At 49.1% G+C, this 8,469-nt stretch overlaps 1 pseudogene; it reads right to left on the bottom strand.

Annotated features, from left to right (window-relative positions):
- Positions 1–8,039: 8,039 nt before the first annotated feature.
- Positions 8,040–8,133, bottom strand: LOC139007840 (small nucleolar RNA SNORD116; annotated as a pseudogene).
- Positions 8,134–8,469: the final 336 nt, after the last annotated feature.

Below are 8,469 nucleotides of genomic sequence, written 5' to 3' on the forward strand. Positions count from 1 at the left end.
CACCCTCCGCCCTCACTCCCCACCCACTGTCCTCATCCATAGGCGCATGATTATTGTCCAATCTCTTCCTGCATCTCCCACACCCCTTTCCCCCCCCAAGAATAGTCAGTCCACTCCCTTTCTATGCCCCTGATTCTATTATAATCACCAGTTCATTCTGTACATCAGATTATTTATTCACTTGATTCTTAGATTCACTTGTTGATAGATGCATATTTGTTGTTCCTAATTTGTATCTTTACCTTTTTCTTCTTCTTCCTCTTCTTAAAGGATACCTTTCAGCATTTCATATAATACTGGCTTGGTGGGGATGAACTCCTTTAGCTTTTCCTTATCTGTGAAGCTCTTTATCTGACCTTCAATTCTGAATGATAGCTTTGCTGGATAAAGTAATCTTGGTTGTAGGTTCTTGGCATTCATCACTTTGAATATTTCTTGCCACTCCCTTCTGGCCTGCAAAGTTTCTGTTGAGAAATCAGCTGACAGTCGTATGGGTATTCCCTTGTAGGTAACTGAGTTTCTTTCTCTTGCTGCTTTTAAGATTCTTTCTTTGTCTTTTGCTCTTGACATTTTAATTATGATGTGTCTTGGTGTGGTCCTCTTTGGATTCCTTTTGTTTGGGGTTCTCTGCGCTTCCTGGACCTGTAAGTCTATTTCTTCCACCAGGTAGGGGAAGTTTTCTGTCATTATTTCTTCAAATAGGTTTTCAATATCTTGCTCTCTCTCATCTTCTGGCACCCCTATAATTCTGATGTTGGTACGCTTGAAGCTGTCCCAGAGGCTCCTTACACTGTCTTCGTATTTTCGGATTCTTTTTTCCTTTTGCTTTTCCAGTTGGGTGTTTTTTGCTTCTTCGCATTTCAAATCTTTGACTTGATTCCTGCGCTCTTCTGGTCTGCTGTTGGGTGTCTGTATAATATTCTTTATTTCAGTCAGTGTATGCTTAATTTCTAGTTGGTTCTTTATCACAACATCAAGGGTCTCATTAGATTTCTTTTAGATCTCATTAAGTTTATCAGCAGTTTCTAGAAAATTATTGAAGGACCTTAAAAGTGTGGTTTTGAGCTCCATATCCTCCAAATCTGGCATCTGTGTCCTGTTTCTTTGTCTTCGCATTTTTTATGCTTTCTTGGTGCACCCCCTAGTGGTCTTTGTGTGCAGTCTTGTTCTAGTTAAGCCTTGATTGTTGTAGGTAATTACTACTTGACCTCCAGGCCAACTGGCTGTGCGAATCAGCTGTGTCTGCAGTGGGAGAACTACTGTCCTCTAGGGAGGTGCTAATCTAGCCTTTGCCTGAGGCTATCCGGCAAATGCCTCTGTGCAGGGCTTGGGCGGGGCAGGTCCCAGGGGATCTACAGGGCGGGCTGAGCGAGCAGTTATGGCTGCTCTCGGTCCGTCCCCAGGTGCTCTGCCTCTCAGAGTCCCAGCAACCGCTGCAAACCTCGAAGAGAAAGCTGCCTTCGAGTTCTGACCGAAGCCAGACAGTTCCGCTTCTCCCATTTGAGTCTGGGTCTCTAGAGACTCGCCCAGATCTGGAGCTCAGAGTCTGAGGCTCCCTCTGGATTGAAACAGACAACCGCACCCTCAGCCACCAGCCTGCTCCACGAGCACCTCCGCACCTCCGCACCTCAGTATTTTACTTCTGCACTGCGCCTCCTCTGAGTCTCGGTATGCTTTCCTCTTTCCTCCTAGTTGTAGAACTTCCACTCAGCCAGCCTTCCTGTGGTTCTGGATGATGTTCGTTCTGTCTTTTAGTTGTATTTTTGAAGTGGTTGTTCGAGGCAGCAAACTTCGGCGTTAACCTATGCTGCCATCTTGGTTTCTCCCTCTTATTTCTTTTTTAAAGATATTTTTATTGATTTCAGAGAGAAAGGGAGAGGGAGAGAGAGATAGAAACACCAATGATGAGAGAGAATCATGGGTCGGCTGTCTCCTGCACGCCCCACACTGGGGATTGAGCCCGCAACCTGGGTATGTGTCTTGACCGGGAATCAAGCCGTGACCTTCTGGTTCTTAGGTCGACGCTCAACCACTGAGCCACACCAGCCAGGCTGTTTCACTTTATTTTTTTATTTTTATTTTGACTGAGAGAGAGAGAGAGAAAGAGAGAAACAATGATTTGTTCTTCCACTTATTTATGCATTCACTGGTTGGTTCTTGTATGTGACCTGACTGGGGATCAAACCCACAACCTTGGCGTATGAGGACAACGCTCTACCCAACAATGCCAGACTTGACATTTGTTTTATTTTAATCTTTTGGTGGCTTGTAGAGTCACGAATTCCTACCATATTTAAATCAGTGGGTTAGCATCAGATTATCTTTCCAGAGGAATGCAAACGCACACTGTGCAAGGGTTAGAGCCGGTGATGGCCTCTGATGACAGCCTCCGCTGGCACGGGAAGCAGCTGCAGGGAGCTCATGGCTGTGCCACAAGTTATGGAGCAAATCTCGGACATGGTGTCTCATATATGTACTTCAGTGTGCATCGTTCATAAAGACTTCTCAGAGAACAGATCCTCTCTGACATTGATCACTTAAGAAGGTCAATACCCATTGCTCCAGATAAACTGATAGCCAGAGCATATTGGAAATGCCCCACTTTAGCTTTTTGTTGTTAATCCTCACCCGAGGATATTTTCCCATTGATTTTTAGGGAGAGTGGAAGAGAGGGGGAAAGACAGAGAAACATTGATGTGTGAGAAACACATCGATTGGTTGCCTCCTGAATGAGCCCTGACCAGGGCCTGGGCTGGGGAGGAGCCTGCAACCGAGGTACATGTCCTTGACCGGAATCGAACCCGGGACCCTTTGGTCTGCAGGCCGATGCTCTTTCCAGGGAGCCAAACCATTAGGGCTGCCCCACTTTATCTTAAAAATGTGTTTTTACAGGCTATTTGTTTGAAGCAGGACCCAAGCAAGTATCCCCAAGTACACGTGGCTGCTGGGTCTCTTACATCTCCTTACTGCACAGTAGTGCCTTTCCCACAGGCTGTGAAACGTCAAAGACAACGAGACCTTTGTCTGCGGGCACTCCCACAGTCCACGGTGGCAGACTGTTTCCTCCTTGTATCACTCAGCTTGTTCTGCAAACCCCCTTCTTCCTGGACATTGATAGTTAGACCTAATATCGACATGACAGGCTCAGGTTCAGTGTCACGGCCAGGAACCCCGCAGAGGTGCTGTGCGCTACTTTTGGCATCACACTCTGCGACCCACGATGACCTATTGTCCCACCGTTAGAAGCTTCCCACCGGCGTCTCATCTAACGGTTCTGGTCTCTGTCAGAGAAGCAGAATGTTACACCCAGTTTATGAGGACAAGCAGGGCCAGTGGTTTGGCACAGACCAGCTCGAGGTGGCTGCAGAGGCGGCTGCGGGAACATTCCTGGCTCATGCATGGGCACCATCCCTTTCTCCATGGCTTCTCTGGTCAGCCACCAGGTTTGGCTTCCATCAGTAAAGGCATATGGTGCCTTTGTACTTGTCCGAAACCATTAAATGAAGTTACACGCCAGACCCAACATTCCCACTGCTCTTTTGTGGACCCAACGAATTACTGTGGTCCCCTCGCCCGCTGTTCTGGACGAAGGCAGGTGTTGGAGCACCTTCCGCCTCCTGCCTCCTCTTCTGCCTCCTCTCCTCTCCTGCCTCCTCTCCTGCTTCCTCTCCTCTCCTCTCCTCACCTCTCCTCTCCTCTCTTCTCCTCTCCTCTCCTCTCCTCTCCTCTCCTCTCCTCTCCTCTCCTCTCCTCTCCTGCCTCCTCTCCTCTCCTGCCTCCTCTCCTGCCTCCTGCCTCTGCAGGGCTGGGTCCCCGGAGGCTCTGAGGCTCCGTGTCCGCAGAGGCTGTGCCTGGCCGTTTAAACCGAGCTTTGTGAGAAGATGGAGCTCAGTCTGCTGGCGTCCATGTGCGGTTGAGTTAACATATTTTCACAGGAGCCGTGAGCCTTGCGGACTCACCAGCTCTCAGCTTTATTTAGCAGCTTCCGTTCCCAGCGCACACGCACCGCAGTCTCGCCCTCCTGGGCGTTGTGACAGCTGTCGGGCTGTCCTCGATCGGAAGGTGACAGGGAGGCGGGGAGGGACAGGAGTAACGTTAGGAGCGGGGGGAGTAGGAGAACAGGCTATTTATAACTTTGCCCTTTTAAATTGTCATGTTCAGTACTACGAACTCGGCCTACTCACACAGTGATTGATGTAAATGCAGCTCTGAAGTGAGGCTGTTCTGATTTTTAGAGTAAAATTATAATTTGAAGCAATCCATTGATACTTTAAAACCCAAATACATTTTTTATGGCTTTAAGGAGATAGCATCCACTTATCATACAATCCATTTTTTTAAAATAATTTTTTGACTTTGAGAGAGAGAGAAAGAGAGAGAGAGAGAGAGGGAGAGAGAGAGAAAAACCATCAATGTGAAAGCAAAACATCGATCGGCTGCCTCCCGCACACCCTCTACCTGGGCATGTGCCCTGACCCGGAATCGAACCAGGGCCCTCTAGGTGCATGGGATGGCCCCCAACCCACGGAGCCACACCAGCCAGGGCACAACCCATCCATTTAAAGTCTACAACTCCCCATCTTTTTGTACATTCGCCAGGTGGTGCAGATGTCATCATAATCGGGCTTCCAGATGTCACTCCCCATCCTCCCTCCCCCACTCAAGCCTCAGGTGACCATTCACCTCCTTCCTGTCTGTGTAGATGGGCCTGTTCTGGACGTTTCATAGAAATGGAATCGTACACTCTGTGGTCTTTTGTGTCTGGCTTCTTTCGCTGAGCATGTGTTCAAGATTCACCATGTAGTGGCACGTATCATTACTTCATTTATTTTTATTGCCAAATGAATGACATTCCTCTCTGTGGATCTACACATTGTATTTATCCATTCCTCAGCTGCTGGACACTCTATACAGAAAGTTCATACAAGAAAAAATAGTGGCTCATGTATAGCCATGGTTGTCTGTTATACGTGTTCTGCAAGAATTTCTAGATCTTTGCCTGGCCGGTGTGGCTTAGTGCTTGAGCATGGACCTATGAACCAGGAGGTCACAGTTCGATTCCCAGTCAGGGCACATGCCCGGGTTGCGGGCTGGATTCCCAGTGTGGGGTGTGCAGGAGGCAGCCAATTAATGTCTCTCTCTCATTGTTGATGTTCTCTCTCTCGCTCCCTCTCTCTTCCTCTCTGAAATCAATAAAAATATATTTAAAAAAATAATTTCTAGATCCCAGTTGGAGGGTAATTCACCCAGAGGGCTGGCTATGAATTGGGATGCAGAAAATGAGCTGCAGAACGTGTCGTGTTTGATTCGGGTGTTTCTGACTGAGCAGAGCCTTCCCTCGGCCCTTGGCTCACCATGCTTCTGACAACCTCTGGTTGCACTTAGCACAGCGGGACCAGAACGTTCTAAAGAGCTCTGACCGGGTGGATGGCCTGTCAGGGATGCCGCCACCAAGTCCGTGCAGGTTTTACCTGGTGATGCTTCCCCGAGGACGTCCTAAGCAGCCAGGAACTTCCAGACTCTCTCAAATGAGATCAGTCTCTAGAGCAGTGGTACTCAACCTTCCTAATGCCGAGACCCTTAAATACAGTTCCTCATGTTGTGGTGACCCCCACTTTCATTGTTACAAATTGAACATAATTAAAGCATAGTGATTAATCACAAAACAATATGTAATTATATGTGTTTTCCAATGGTCTTAGGCGACCCCTGTGAAAGGGTCGTTCGACCCCCCAAAGGGGTCGCGACCCACAGGTTGAGAACTGCTGCTCTAGAGTCTAGCTTTGCGAATGCAGCTCAGCCCCGACTCTGGGGAGGGGAGGTTTGTGTGGAGTCTCAGACTGCAGAGGAGCAAGGTCTGAACTGGCCGTTTGAGAAGCCCTCATCGATATATATAAAAGCCTAAACAAACTTTACAACCGGAAGACCGGCTGGTAGCTATGATGTGCACTGACCACCAGGGGGCAGATGCTCAACACAGGAGCTGCCCTCTGGTGGTCAGTGTGCTCCCACAGCCAACCTCCCGAGGTCCTTCCCCCTGGCCAGCCTGCCCCAATCAGCCCTGATCTGCCCCGATCGCTGGCCAGGCCGAGGGACCCCACCCGTGCAGAACATGGCTGCCGCGGCACAGGAGCCACCCTGAGCCACCGTTACAATCCCTGGGTGAGTGGCATCGGCCACTCACTACAGAACAGAATGGCAGTTAGAGGCTCCTGGACTGATGGGAAGGCTTTCCGAATAAAATAGTGGCACCTAGGACCTAGAGGCAGCAGTCGGGCCCCGCTGTTTCCATTCCTGCTCCGCTGCTGCTGACAGGCTGACACCAGGCTGTGGTGTCTGTGTCCTCTGCTGTGAGCGCGACGGGCCAATGACTGTCAGAATGGTGAACCGAAACACTGTGAGTCAAGTGCCCGGAGCCTGGCAGGGGATGGCACCACTGAATCTGACGACTGTTGCGTGATTCCAGTTGGGCTGATGCCAAATTCCATGCCTGCGTTGCCAGACTGTTGGTCTCTTCGAATGTTGTGTGCACCCCTCCCTTCCAGGCACTGCCACCCCCAGGGAGGCTGGAGGGGCCATGGGTGGGAAGAGACACATGGTCCCATTCATGCCAGGAATGTCAGTCCTTTATCTGACAAGACAGGCAGCATGTTGACTGGGAGCAAGAGAGGGCGTGGATAAGAAGCTCGGATGGATCGCAAGGGTCCATGGAGTCACAGTCTCGAAAGCTACGGAGGCAGTAGGGCACGGCCACTTGGGAGGACGGCCTGCCATGTGCAGGGGCCTACAGAGCAGGTGGGGTGACTGCCCTGGGCGACAGCGGGTGGGGGGCGGGGAACCCAGGATAAAGGAAGCCTGCCGCCACCTGCAGTGGCCCGGAGGGGCTGCTGATGGGAGGTGGCACCACAGGGGGGAACGGGCAAGGGAAAGCCAGGCTGGCTTTCTGAGTTTGAGGCTGGGCTTCGTATACACGGGATCATATGCTAGTGGCCTTCCTGACGAGTTTCTGTCACTCAGCTTGTGTTTAATGCTCTGCGGTTGCCATCTTGAAATTCTTCATCATTTCATCTTGGAATTTGTGTTTTGTAAGTGAAATCCTATGGGACAAGGGAATGTGCCTGTGAGCAGCAGAGAGCTGCCAGGGGCCCTGGCACCGAGCAACTGGCTGGGGGGCCAGGCACACAGATGTGCCGGGGACAGTCTGGCACGTGGAGTCCCACGGTGGCCCGGCCAGGACCTGGGCTTTGTGGGTGACGATGGCAGTGGCAGCAGCTGCCGTCCCGGGAGAAGAGAGTGCTCCGAATGGGGGCAGTGCCAGGGCCCTGGGGGTGGGGTGGGGGTGAGGACAGGCCCTGCGGGGCTCAGGCAGTAGGCCTGTCAGTGAGTTATTCCAGAAGGAAAGCACGCGCAGGGCATGGCGGTAGAGCATATGGGGAAGCTATTGGAATTCTCAGAGTTTAGGATTTCCAGTTAGAGCTGCTGGGATATTGCAAAGCAAATTCCCACAGCCTTGCACATTCCATTTAAAGGTCGTTGCATTCAATAGAAAAGAGCACTATTTTCATAAGAGGCTTCAAATGAACCAATTGCCAATGAGGAAGAAAACTTTTCAATTAGATTTTCCTTGTAATTGAAGGTACAATTATAGAATACATAAGTGAGTGTCTTAAGTTATACAAAAGTCATGACGCCAGTTTCAAAAACTTCCATGCGTTAGAGGAAATGTCAGAGAAACCTCAAAATACCACTGTGAAGATTTTAAATGTTAAATTTAATTCAGATTTACATAAAATTGATTGGTATGAAGAATTAAATCTATTTTAGAAAATTTATTCTGAGAATCATCATCGCTAGGTTGGTTAGACGTTATATTTCAAAATAATTTACCACACATTTATTCCAATGTTGTCACAGAACATAAGTGCTCTTAACCGCTTCAGAAGTAGTTACATCCTCAAAATTAAAAATTCGCCACAGTCATTTGTGATCTTGTGCTTGTCAAGAGTGACTAATGTTGCTTTCAATGATATTGATTGAAAAGAAAATTGCTAAAATTATCATTTTTTTAGGGAGTTCTCCCTCATTTTGTTCAGATTTCCCAGGAAAACATATGAGGGGGGTCATCATCCATCAAAATGATCATTTTTGGTGATCTAATAAATGAATTTACAGCAAAGAAGCCAGAAAAATCTCATGTGCAATCAAGATATCACACATTTAAAAATATAATTATTCATCACATTATATAAAACTAGAAGCCGGGTGCACGAAATTCATGTACGGGGGTAAGGGGTGAGGGGGAAGGGGAGAGGTGGAGTCCCTCAGCTGTCCTGCACCCTCTCCAATTCAGGACCCCTTGGGGGATGTCCGACTGCCTCTTGCAATCTGGGACTGCTGGCTCCTAACCGCTCACCTGCCTGCCTGCCTGATTGCCCCTAACCACCTCTGCCTGCCTGCCTGATTGTTCCT

The sequence above is a fragment of the Myotis yumanensis genome, unplaced genomic scaffold, assembly GCF_028538775.1.
Source record: "Myotis yumanensis isolate MYYU_CA2020_CCGP unplaced genomic scaffold, mMyoYum1.0.hap1 SCAF_3, whole genome shotgun sequence".
Taxonomy (NCBI): domain Eukaryota; kingdom Metazoa; phylum Chordata; class Mammalia; order Chiroptera; family Vespertilionidae; genus Myotis; species Myotis yumanensis.